The sequence below is a fragment of the Nothobranchius furzeri genome, chromosome 16, assembly GCF_043380555.1.
Source record: "Nothobranchius furzeri strain GRZ-AD chromosome 16, NfurGRZ-RIMD1, whole genome shotgun sequence".
In the NCBI taxonomy this organism is placed as follows: Eukaryota; Metazoa; Chordata; class Actinopteri; order Cyprinodontiformes; family Nothobranchiidae; genus Nothobranchius; species Nothobranchius furzeri.
The window spans coordinates 22,925,788-22,939,040 of NC_091756.1; the positions used below are offsets into that span (position 1 = coordinate 22,925,788).

General features: G+C 41.1%; 1 protein-coding gene and 1 pseudogene across 7 annotated transcripts in view; one reads left to right on the forward strand and one right to left on the reverse strand.

Annotated features, from left to right (window-relative positions):
• The window catches only part of LOC107388280 (urotensin-2 receptor), a 104,488-nt gene that overhangs the window by 75,349 nt on the left and 15,886 nt on the right, over nucleotides 1–13,253 (reverse strand). For 3 of the 7 annotated variants that reach the window (XR_011516839.1, XR_011516836.1, XR_011516838.1), the window contains exon 4: nucleotides 902–1,184. The exons of 2 other annotated variants lie outside the window; for them this stretch is intronic. The gene's annotated coding sequence lies outside the window, so the exon portion shown is untranslated. Of the gene's footprint in view, nucleotides 1–539; nucleotides 1,185–13,253 lie in introns of those variants that run through there. 2 more of the 7 variants (XR_011516837.1, XM_070545387.1) reach the window with 2 other exon arrangements.
• LOC107388281 (delta-sarcoglycan pseudogene) lies at nucleotides 432–1,154 on the forward strand (annotated as a pseudogene).

A 13,253-nucleotide genomic window follows, 5' to 3' on the forward strand; every position in this document is an offset into this window, starting at 1 on the left:
ATGAGATGGACTTAAATATCTAAAATTCATTCCAGATACACAATATTACCATTTCTCTTAAACATTGTTCACAAATCAGTCTAATCAGTGGCATTTTATTGTGGGCAGTATAAGGTACACCTATGCACTACTCATGATGTCGGATCAGCATCTTGATGTGGCACACCTGTGAGGTGGGATGGATTATCTCAGCAAAGCAGAAGTGCTCACTATCACACATTTAGACTGATTTGTGAACTATGTTTGAGAGAAATGGTAATATTGTGTATCTGGAATGAATTTTAGATCTTTAAGTCCATCTCATGAAAAATCGGAGCAGAGACAAAGGTGATGCGTTTATATATTTTTTTTGAGTGTTATACATATATATATATATATATATATATATATATATATATATATATATATATATATATATATATACACACACACAAGGTGGACAAACAAGGGTCCGGGTTCTCAATGTCCAGAGCTCAGAGAAACCACAAGTGTACAAAGTGGGAATCTACGACTGGAGGAAGCGCTGCCTTTACTTCTTCATCCTGCTGCTTATGATCCTGATCAATTTGACGCTATCTGAATCCTCAAGGGCAGGAACTTCACCATCGATGACATGGGCAATCTCAAAATACCGGAAAAAGGCCTGAAACTGTAGGGAGACTCCCGAGTTCCTCCAACCCCTCTACGCCAAAGAAATCCAGTCCAAACCAGAGACAGAGTAAATGCAGACAGAACAACCCAGTTCAACTCAGAGCTTCATGAAGGCCTGCATGCTCTTCCTCCAGTCATCCAGAAACATTTCAGTCAACATCGTCAACAGCAACAACCAGATGCTCACTCAGCTCATAACAGGATCCAGTGGATTTAAAGCACGAGGCAAGATGTTTGAAGTCAAACCCACCTCTGGGAAGCTCCTCTTCTCTGCTGACGAGCAGAAGGTGGTGGTGGGAGGAGAGAGGCTCAGCGTCATGGGGGCTGAAGAAGAGGTGTTCAGCAAATCGGTGGAGACGCCGCATGTCAGGGCTGAGCCATTCAAAGACCTATGGCTGGAGTCTCCGACCCGCTCTCTGCTGATGGAGGACCCTACAGGAATCCAGATCCAGATCCTGGCTGAGGCCGGACACACCCACGCCATCTGCAGGAAGGAGCTGTGACTGTAGTCCCAAAGTCAGAGTTCTTCAAAACTGTTGGAAAACCATTTCAGGTAACTACCTCTTGAAGCTTATCAAAAGAATGCCTTTTTGAAGAAAATAGAGTATAAAACATGTTTTCAGTTATTTCACCTTTTTTGGATAAGTAAATAACTCCACATGTGTTCATTCATAGTTTTGAGGCCTTCAGTGAGAATCTCCCAATGTAAATAGTCATGAAAATAAAGACACTACTTTAAATGAGAAGGTGTGCCCAAACTTTTGGCCTGGACTGTATATTTATTATATTTGTTACAACGGTGATGAGGCTTACAGCTGACGAAAACCCCACATTTAAAATCTCAGACATTCCGAATATTGTGAAAAGGTTCAATATTCTAGACTCAAAGTGTCACACTCTGATCAGCTAATGAGTCGAGAACACCTGCAGAGGGTTCCCGACCCTTTAGATGGTCTCTCAGTCTAAGTTGGATTACTGGCATAAATTGACTTTTGTTCCATTTTCAAAAATTTTCAGTTGTACAAACAACTGTGCACTAATCATTACCAATAAAATCTCTAATATTCATAGCAGACTGGATGTCTATCTTAACACATCATCCATGCATCAATTTCCTTCAGCTTATCCATGGATGTGTAATGGTGATGTGATTCAGCAGTGATTCCAAGGCCTTTCTAGACCCAAGAGTATAATTAATGGGCCCCTGCATGTTCCAGAGGGTTCTCCAGAGGAAGGTGACCAGGCACCAGGAGATATTCTAGTCAGAATCTCTGATCGCAGACTTGGAGATTTCTAACCACTGACCACTGGGTAAACAAATCCTCCTCAGTGCATGCTGAAAATGAAGACAAAAACAGAACCACATGCAAAAGCAGAAATGAGATCCTAGGCTCCCAAACTAGACAATGTTGTTTCTTACCATTACACCTTAAAGTAACAGTGAGCAGTTTCCTGACTAAAAGTGGCTAGCGCTAACAACAAGCTAGCACTGACATGAACCAACTAATACTAAAATAAATCACGAAGGTAAAAGTTCCACATTGGACAAGACTAGTAGTTACAAGTAATGTAGGAGGAAAGCCAGCTCACCATCAGTCTGTGTTTAGTAGCCTCCTTTAGCTCCCTGATACTAGTGTAGGCTATAGCAGTATTAGCTCTGTTTCACCTCACAAACATTACTCTCTTACTTTAAAATCCAGACTCAGCCATGATGCCAACAGAAAAATATTTTTTTCCTGTTCTTCTAGTGCTTTTTATTGTCAAGGTCTGCATCCTCTCCAGCTAGCGGACCTTAATTTCCTGGTTCTTTCCTTCCAAGGGAGGAAGACCGGAACACTTGGATATACCTGATACTCGTCCAAAAATGACCATTATTCAGTAGACTGATTTTAAATTGGTTTCTATAGAAAAAGTATAGAAAATGGTACAAACAAGACAATACCCCCTGAAGCAACCCCTCATGATCATCAGTCGAAAAGGCCTTACATCTTTAGAGACATTAGTTTGGACCTCCCCATTTGGTGACATGTTACATTGTATTATTATCTATTGTATTATATCAGGGCATGGAAATGTGTCAAGATCCATTTGCATCACAAATCTTATCCTAAAAGAACAAGATGTGAAAATGGTGGCTGTTGCTGTATCTAGTAATGAACAGACACCCCTGCATACTTTCTGTACAGAAAAATAATGGAGACATGATCTAAGCCATGTCCCGGATCAAATGAATTAATTACACCAACATGCTTCTTATTGACAATCGGCAAACTGAAAATGCTAACCACTAGCAATCCAGCTAACAGCCATGAAACAGATGCTCCCCCTAGAACACCTACCTGCTCCACAAAGCTATCATCTGTGGTTTTTGGTCAGCTGAGGGCTGCAGAGTGGTGTCAGATATGAAAATTGTCAAGTTTCGATCTCTACAATCAATGTTAAATCTGGCTTACCATTAAAAATCTGTTATCACTTTAAGATCTTGTCGACACACAGCAAAGGATTGCAGACAAAGGACAGCCCTGGATGAGTCCAACCAATACTGGGAATGAGCTCAACGTTGCAAAAAATATGCAAGTGCATCTTGCAAGAGTCCCAGATGCCCCTTAAAACTGCCAAGTTTACAAAATACAAGCAGACTGGACAACCGAGATCTGGTTCAATCTCCATGACCCAAATCAAAGAATATAAATTTGCTGTTACATTTTTACATTTCAGTCTGAGATGGAAAATAACACGCAGCATCATGAGAACCATGTGGAAGAAAAGTCAAACAAGTTTCTCTAGATTATCCAAACGTATCCATGTTTATTCTTTCTCCACACAAGATGCTGCAAGAACTATTGATTTCCTTGTCTTGTTAGAGAGAGCAGATTGCATTGGCTTGGCTCATTTTGGGAACTAAAGATGAGAATCATTGGTCTTTTCTCATCACCAGTAAAGGGAAGTTTTGTTTGAAATGGCCACAGGCAGAATTGTCTGGGAAAATCCTGCCTTCAATCGATAAATGAGCTGTTCAACAAGGTTATAGAGAGACCTGGACTCATCTAAGGCTGCTTTATCTTGTGATTGTTTCAACTGTCTTTTAAAAAGATGATAAAGTGATGAAACACAGGCTCAACTTGAGCTAAAACCCCCAAATCTCTGCTTTCTGTGTCTCTTGGGTCACACCCCTTCACCTTTGTTAGATGACAGGTCATAAACATCAGCTCTAAAATGTAAGGAGCCTAATCATCATGTCTCCATCACCACAGGTGCTCCCACATTCCAGTGGGAGATCTAAATGAAGGGTGGATAAGTGCATGCAGTCAGTGATGAGAGCACCCCGACTGCTGACAGCAAATGACAACTCTTTGACTTTCATGCGTTTATGCTCTAAGCACTTCTCCCATTTAAATGACAGGCACATGATTAAATTCCTCAGTTACTTTCATACTGAATCTCAGCACTTACAGCATAGTTTCACAGTATAGTAAGTGTGTGTGTGTGTGTGTGTGTGTGTGTGTGCAACTGTGGGTTGACGTCCATTATTGGTTTTTGTTCTGAACCTACATTAATTTTGGGGGCATTAAATGAAGGCTTGCTTTGCTGCAGTTGACATAGGGAGCCTAGGCCAGGCCCATCTACTTCCGGACCATGGGTCCCCCGGAAGAACAAACAAATGAATGCAAGTCAATGGGGCTAAAAACGCTATTTTCTAATCCTGTTAGTTATGTGCCATGGATTTCACATATGATGATCATGTTGCAGACCTTTCCCATTTTGGCATCCTTCTTGTTTGAGAAAAACATGGTGGAAACGGGTTCTTTTCTACATCTAAGGTTAAATTTGAAGGACTTTAGAGTCTGATCAGATGGTTTTACTGTGTCTGACGCCTGAAAATTCAGGAGAGGAACAATAATGATAAATCATAAATGACCCGCACTTTCAGAGTCAGAGGACTCCAAAGCACATCATCATTCATCCATTCACACACACATTCACACACCGATGGTGATGGTAAATGATGGTGGTGATGAGCTACAGTGCAGCCACAGCTGCCCTGAGGCTCACCAACAGGGGCAAAGCGGCCAAGCAGAGCTGCCACTGGCCCCTCTGACTACTACCAGCCGACTGGGAGGGTTAGGTGTCTTGCCCAAGGACCAAGGCCAGATTATCCAATGGGCAAACTGGGAACAGGCCCAGGGGCCCACGCCCACTAGGGGGTCCATGTCAACGGCCTAAAGGTGGACAAAAACTGCTGTCAAGTTTCAGATTAATTAGATATGAATAAGTGCATAGGAATCAAGGGATCAGGTGGGGACGCGTTTCCCTTAATATTGGAACCCCCAAAACAGAGCAGTTTCCCTTGATTTCCTTTTTGTCTGATGCTTTTTTATCTAATCCAGGGGTGCCCAGTCCTGGTCCTGGAGGGCCGGTATCTAGCAGGTTTTACATTTAACTCTGCTTCAACACACCTGATTTCAATCAGCAGGTGATTAACAGGCTTCTGCAGAGCTTGATGGGCTGCTGCACAGGTGATTCCACCTCTAAATCAAGTGTTTTGGAGGGTAGAAGCCACAAAACCTGCTGGATACTGGCCCTCCAGGACCAGGATTGGGCACCTGTGGTCTAATGGGTTTTTGAATTAAACCCGAGGCTTTTTTCTCTAAGGTCTGGGGTTTGACACCTGAGACCTGAGGATGTCCTAAAATGTACACTGTACTTCTGATTATTGGATAACCTGCTCAATCTCCTGAGCTACTGCTGCCTCTTTAAAAAAAATGTATTTTTTTTCTTTATATCTATATTTTGTTTGACACCAGTACTCTCCACATTGAGAAGAGCCAGTTGAAGTGGCTCGGGCACCTGATTAGGATGCTTCCTGGTGAGGTTTTCTGGGCATGTCCAACCAGTAGACCTAAAGGAAGACCCAGGACACGTCAGAGGGACTATGTTTTTCACCTGGCCAGGGGATGCCTTGGGATACCCCCTGAGGAACTGACCTAAGTGAGAGGGAAGTATGGGCCTCTGTCCTTAGGCTGCTGTCCCGCGACCCGACCCCAGATAAGCAGACCAAAATGGATGCATGGAATAAAAATCACTGTTTCCAGTATTAATAGTTCTTGGACTGTTTGGTTCTTTTCTGTGCCACCTGAAAAATCCAAGTTACTTTGCTAAAACAATTCTCCTCAAACTTAGGCACAAAAATTTAAGAGTTTGTGTAATTCAAAGTGTCTACTTTTCAAGGATGTTCTCAAAGTATTCATGAGTAAAAACAAACAAAATCAATGTTTCTGTTTTCAGCCTCGTTTAATATAAACAGTTTTTCCAAATAGACTTTTGCATACAACACCTGAAGCAGTGTTGCATCTACTTGTGCTGCAATAAAGAAGGAAGATATCACATTTTCAAGTTTAAGGATTTAATTAAACTGAATATAATAGAGAGGAGATGAGATGTTTGCCTGCAGTTACACACTTGATTTCATTAGTTTGGGATATAAAATGTCTTTGTAGAAAATGTTCATTGTTCCATGAACGAAGTTCTATCTTTTAGTTTATCTCATCCAGGTTATTAAGTTGTTGGACTTTCAATTAGCCAAAGCACTAAAATAATCTGCCTGCTCTCCTATGCTTCTGTTGCTCCTATGTTTGCAAAAACAGATCCTGTTCAAGCTAGATTGACGAGTTTGAACAAACTGATATTTAAGCTAAGTTTTTTTTTGTTTTGTTCATTTAAAGTAGCTTTCCGGAGTTTTCCCCTTTCAGAAATGATGTATGATTTGTCAGAAATCTGTAAAAGTGATTATCTTATCATGTACTGTGATATAATATAAGCAATACGTCTTTTTTTTTTTGCTAAACACGCCCCCTGCCCCGCAGAGCTCCATGCAATGGGAAACTGAGCGCGGACCAGAACTAACCAATAGCGTTAGACTACCGCTTACATGCTTCAAATATAAGCAATACGTCATCTGACGGAGAGTTGAACTTTTCATGGACAAGAAATTCTCTAAATTATAAATGTATGAAAACCCAACATGGCATAAGAAAAATACTCGTAAAACAACGTGTTTTAGCTGTATGTTGGCTACAGAAGCAAATTTATAAACAGAAACGTGAAGTTGCCATCTTAAACAAACGGAAGGAGTGTGATATGCTTATCAGCCACTAGATGGTGCCATCGGATAAGAGAAATACTCCAGAAAGAAGCTTTAAGTGACTAATAAAATATATGTTGTAAAACTGTAACGTCTAGTTAGCTGAGTTGTCCTCAGCATAGTTTCTGTGCTCTGGGTTTAAAGTGCTGCAGCAGCTTTGGGAAAATTATTTTTGAATACGACAAGATAGATGAAGAAAAATATTTTATACAGTGTCTCTCATGATAAAAAGAACTAAAGTCCCCAAAATAACAATATCAATAAAAGAATGACTAAAGCTGCAATGGCAAATCTGTCATGGAACTCCTACCCCTCGCATCAGCCATCATCTATAGCCATCCCCCCCCCCCCCCCCCCCCCCCCCCCCCGATATCAGAACCCACATTGCCAGAGAGACGAGAAAGCGCAAACCACCAGTGGCAGTTTTATAGGTCCAAACATTTTTTGTTTTCTGCTACTTCAAATGGTGAATTTCCTTGTGGGAATCTGGCAGTTTGTCCTAAAGTTTAAGTCAGTGGTACTCATTCACTCCTGGTTCTGCCAGTATCAAGCATGTTTTCCTTGTTTCTCTACTCCAACACACCAAATTCAGCGGGTGAATCACCTGTGCAGCAGCTCATCAAGCTTTTCAGGAGTCTGTTAACTCACTTAGTGCCAGCCGTTTCCTGATCAGAAAAGCCCTTCGCTGACAGCGTTTCTCACAGTTTTTAATTTTGTTTTAAGAGTCACAGAATGTTGTGCGCTAGCATGATGTAGACGCCAAAACTACCAAAACTACCAAAACAAAGAGTAGAATCACCTCTTACATCAGGAAGAATCTGTGCGTCTTAGGTGTGTTCTTGCTGTGTCTTGGTTCTAAAAAAGAAGGACAGCATGGAATAAGAATCTGTGCGTTTCGAGTGTTATCCGTTCTTTCATAATCCGTTGTTGAATTGTGATCCGCAGAAGCTTTTCCGGTTCGCGCCTCACCTTTTTTTTTACAGCAGCGGCCCAAAACGATCTCCTAACACATGGATTTTCTGCTTCCTGATCATGTGACGTGTGACGGATGCGAATGAAGATCGGCTTTAGAGCTGGGATGTTTGTTCTCAAGGTGCGGGGGGCTCATTCCGATGCCCACACAGTAAAAAAATGCAAATGACGACTTCAGTCGTCATTGGCAGTGAACGATTGGATTTAAAATGACATTGGCAGTGAATGAGTTAATCACCTCTTGATTGAAATCTGGTGACTTGAAACAGTTAAACCTAAAAGAGAGCTGGATACTGGCTCTCCAGGACCAGGAGTGAGAACCACTAGTTTAAGTGGTAGCAGCTGTGAGGGGACGGTAAACTTAGAGCAAACAATTTAAACATTTAAGCTTGAAAGAGTTTCTGAATTATCAATGTCTGCAAATACAGCCCAAACCTATGTCTCTGTTATGTACTTGGTGACTCTGTCTCTTGTCTGGTGACCACCAGAGGTAGAAACCAGCTCCCCGTGACCCTACGGAGAAATAAGTGGTTAAGAGAATAAGATGGTACTTTTATTGGATGACATATTGATTTTAAAATCAGGATTTTATTAGACAGCGGCTGTCGTACAATGAATATGGATTAACAAGCTGTTGGCCACTTGTAGCTATAATTTCTGATGCATTTACATGTTTTAGAACAGAATACAAAAAATATGGTAGAGGGTTTGGATTTTGCAGTGTAAAAAGACAAAGTTAATGAAAGCATAACCCAAGAAAACATGTTTGTGTTTGGAGTAATCACAGTGGTTTAATGCTTCAAGCACAGTTTAAAACTTATGAGCTAATTTTAAAACCCTCTAAATGCAGCATGACATACCACTGAGCTGGATTTGTATTTTCCAACTAAAACTGGAGATGTCAGAGATTTCATGTCGTGAACCACAAAGTATAATTGGTGTGAGAAATATGACAAAAAAAATTCTTGTGTCAAAAAAACAAACAAACAAACCAAAAAAGCATGGAGCTGAGTCACCTATTATGAATTCTGGTTTCTGAGTACATTATGTTACAGACCAGAGACAAGAATTATATAAGACAGACACTCACTGCACGGTAAGCCTGGACACACACAATCAAAGTTAAACCCCCAACCGTACAGCCAGCCTGCTGAAAATGAAAATGGGCCCCATATGAAATATATATGGGCAAGCCATTTGGGTCCCAGCAGGGTTTGTCCCCTATTTCCATGGTGGCCTCCAGAAATTTACCCACAAAGATGCCAATGGGCTCGTGTTTTTGTCAAAATTCTGAAAACCTTAAAATCTATGTGGGCAAATCCCCATATGGCAATTGTGTAAACCACAGATAAACCCTGTTGGGTTGCATACGGCTTGCCCATGTATATTCTATATGGGGCCCACCTAAGTATACTGGCTGAATTTACCTTCCTTTTCGGCAAATTTGTGACACGAAATGACACAATTTGTTTTTTTTTGACAAATTGATCATTTTACCCTTTTCAAATGACTTAATTTTGTGTCACGTTCTGCCCCTGCCTTCTTGACTGTGTCTCTCTCCTGCCCTGATTAGCCCTTATTGTTCTCACCTGCCCCTCGTTAACCTGCCCATGTGTTCCTCATTTCCCTGTATATTTATACCTCCCTCCTTGTGCCAGTCTTTGTCAGATCACTGTTGTTTGTTGTGTTGTTCCTGCCGTATCCTGTCATTTAACCCATTTTTATTTTTCATCTGTGCCTGCTCTCCTGCCTCCTGAACTCTCCACCACACATGGTCGATCTCCACTCCACCCTCACAACGTGACATTTTGATCCACTTTAGGGGTCTAGAGCCATGACCTAAGGTTTTCCTATTAGAGGATGGTCTGTTGTCTAGAAGGACAGCAAATAAGCCACCTATGGCCAAAAAAATAACACCAGGAACAGTCTGTTTTTCTGCTAAAGATTCATGCATTGGACTGCTGAGGACTGGAGAAAAGTCTTTTTTTTCCTGATTAATTATTTTTCTGATTGTTTGGAACTTCTGTATAATGGATAATCTGGAGAAGGAAAGGTCAGTGCTTTCATCAGTCCTGTGTCCTCCAACAGTAAAAGTTCTGAGTCCATTCATGTGTGTGTGTATGTGGCATGGTGTGGAGGGTGGCAAGTGCACTTCTCAGTGAAGGGATTGGAGTCACGCACATTTCAGCCTCAGAACAGGCATGAATAAATAATACCTAATAGGGGTTGAATCAACTAGTCGATTAGTCGATTTCACTGCTCTGTAGTGACTTTTATGCCTTTCATAGACTAGTCGCTGTCACGTGATAATGACCGACAAGATGCAGTCCTCGGAAAAGACGGCAGGTGACGAGCCCCTGCGCGTCGCCTCCCGACGTGCTGTGCCAGAGCGTCGATATCTGACGCCCACCGTAAAACGGACATTTGACCGAAGTGTGACCTTTACCCTCTTGCAATTTAACCTTCCTACCTTCCTACCTAACTCCAACCAGGCCCATCATCCTAGATAGATTTGCTCCTGTTTCTTTGCCTGACTTAACCAAACTAGTTAACTCTATGAAGACCTCTGCATGCCCCCTCGACATCTTACCCTCATCTCTATTTAAAAGTGCTTTTCAGTCCATCGGTCCCAGCATGCTCTGTATAATTAAATCCGTATTCTAGATGATATCACCTGTTCATCAACACCTCACACCCCTATCACATTTTCTTTTTAGTTCTTTCTTCTTCTTTAACCTGCATACTTCTTTCCTTTCCTGTCTTTACCTGCTTCTGTACCTTTACACCTGTATGGCACAACCACACAACTTTCCAACACTGCGTCAGACTCAGCACACACGTACACACACGCACACACACACACATATGTACACACACACACACACACACACACACACACACACACACACACACACACACACACACACAGCAAAATATCATAATTTATGTGTCGAATGATACAACCACGAACACTGTTGGACCGTTACTATTATTATTATTACTTATGTTTCTGTTATTTATTAACATACTATTTTATACAAATACACCCACATCACCCCGCTTCTCCTCCAGCTTCACTGGCTGCCAGTCAACTTCAGGGTTCATTTCAAGATCCTGGTTCTGGTCTATAGGGCCTTACATGGACAAGCACCATCTTACATTGGTGATCTTCTTAGTCCCTACACCCCCAGCAGGTCCCTGAGGTCCAGTGATCAAAGCCTACTGGTTGTGCAGCGCACCAGGCTAAAGACCAAAGGTGACAGATCATTTGCTGCTGTGCCACCCAGACTCTGGAACTCTCTCCCCCTGAGCCTGAGATCAGTGGACTCAGTGGTCTCCTTCAAAAAGCAGCTGAAGACTCACTTGTTCAAGCTGGCTTTTGTATGACCTTCTTCACCACTCTCTCTTTATTCTGCTCTCCCCATCTATTCCACCTTCCTCAGGATCCACTGATTTCCCTCTTTCCTGTTCACTCTCTCTCTTTCTTAGCATTTTTTCTTTTAAATCGTAATTGCTTATTCTTGCTCATTTTAAATATATTTTTAAACATTTTCAAAAAGCTTTTTTATATTTTTACAATTTTTATATTTTTTGTTTTTTTTGTGAAGCGCCTCGTGATTTTTATCTTGAGAGGCGCTATAGAAATGATATTTTCTTCTTCTTCTTCTTTATACATTTAGTTACATATTCCATCTTATTCACACGACGGTGTCATGTTTTAGCTACTCACACACATCTATGGGTGCACTAAGGTTTGTCTCATGGAACATACATGGAGCTGGCTCCATAGAGAAAAGATAAAAGATTTTTGATCAGCTAAAGAGAGTGCAAGCAGACGTAACATTATTGCAAGAGACACATAGATCTGCCACATCCACAGATGAACTTAAAACACCAGTGTTTCCCAGCATGTTCTCTGCCTGCTATAACTCTAGACAAAGAGGTGTAGCTATTTTAATACACAAAAACATCAATTCCACAGTACTGGACACAGTTTCTGATCCAGAGAGTAGATTTATAATGTTAAAAATATCTGTACAGAACCAAAGCTTATGTATTGTCAGCATATACTGTCCAAATATTGATGACCCTTCATTCTTTCATAATTTTTTCTCTGTACTCTCCGAATACTTGGACTGCCCACTTTTACTTGGAGGCGATTTTAATTCTTGGATGGATACTTCAACAGACAGGCTCAGTACAGCTGGGACTCAGCGCAATTGGCAATCCACTAACATAGTTAAACAGTACATGAGTGATTATGGGCTTTGTGATGCATGGCGATCTCTTCATCCTAACCGTAGAGAATATACTTTTTTCCTCACACGTCAATCGCTCTCATTCATGTTTGGATCATTGTCTAGTCAGCAGCTCATTGTTGGCTGACATTTCAGACACTGAGATACACCCCATAGTTGTCAGCGACCATGCTCCGAATTCTTTAACTCTGGTAAACAAGAAGACAATCCCACCAAGCAAAAACTGGAGGTTTATTACATCACTTCTTAAAGACAAAGGTTTTATAGAATTTTTTTTAAAAGGAGTGGGCTTTATATTTAGAACATAATGACCTGCCTGGAACATCAGCATCTGTTCTCTGGGAGGCAGGAGAGGCAGTGATGAGAGGAAAAATAATCTCTTTCTCATCACACAAGAAAAAACAAAACAGAAAACAAACGTATTCAGGAGTTAGAAGAAATCATTAAGCCTTTAGAGGCATCCACAGAAGTAAAGCTAAATTAGAACTTCATGGAATTATTGACAAAAAGACACAATTTTTAGCACAAAAACTATAAATAGAAAACTTTGAACATATCTATATAACAAGAGAAAACTACCATATCTGCTGTTAGACTCAACCGGGAATATAGTTTATTACCCTGAAAGCATAAACAACACTTTCAGAGAATTTTACCAAACTTTGTACTCACCACAGATAAACCCATCAGATAACGAGATCAATGAGTTCCTTGACAGGAAAACACTTCCTAAATTATCAGACAGCCAAGCTACATTCCTGGACTCGCCACTAACATCAGCTGAGCTCCAAGAAGCCCTTAAATCCATGACGAATAGGAAAGCTCCAGGTCCAGACGGGTTTCCAGCAGAGTTCTACAAAGAATTCTGGATCATTCTGGCTCCAACATACATAGAAACTAGTATATTATCTCTAGATGCAGAAAATGCTTTTGATGGAGTTTACTGGAAGTTCTTATTTGCACCTTTACATATATTTGGTTTTGGGAACTTCTTCAAAAACTGGCTGCAAACATACAGTTCACCAACTGCACGTGTCAGGACAAACGACCAAATATCAGCTAGCTTCTGTCTTCAGAGGGGGACCAGGCAGGGATGCCCACTCTCCCCCTCACTGTTTGCCATCTTTATCGAACCACTAGCAGCAGCAATTAGGCAAACAACAGGTATTAAAGGGATAAAGTGTAAGAAAATAGAACATAAGATCAGTCTTCATGCAGATGATGTTTTA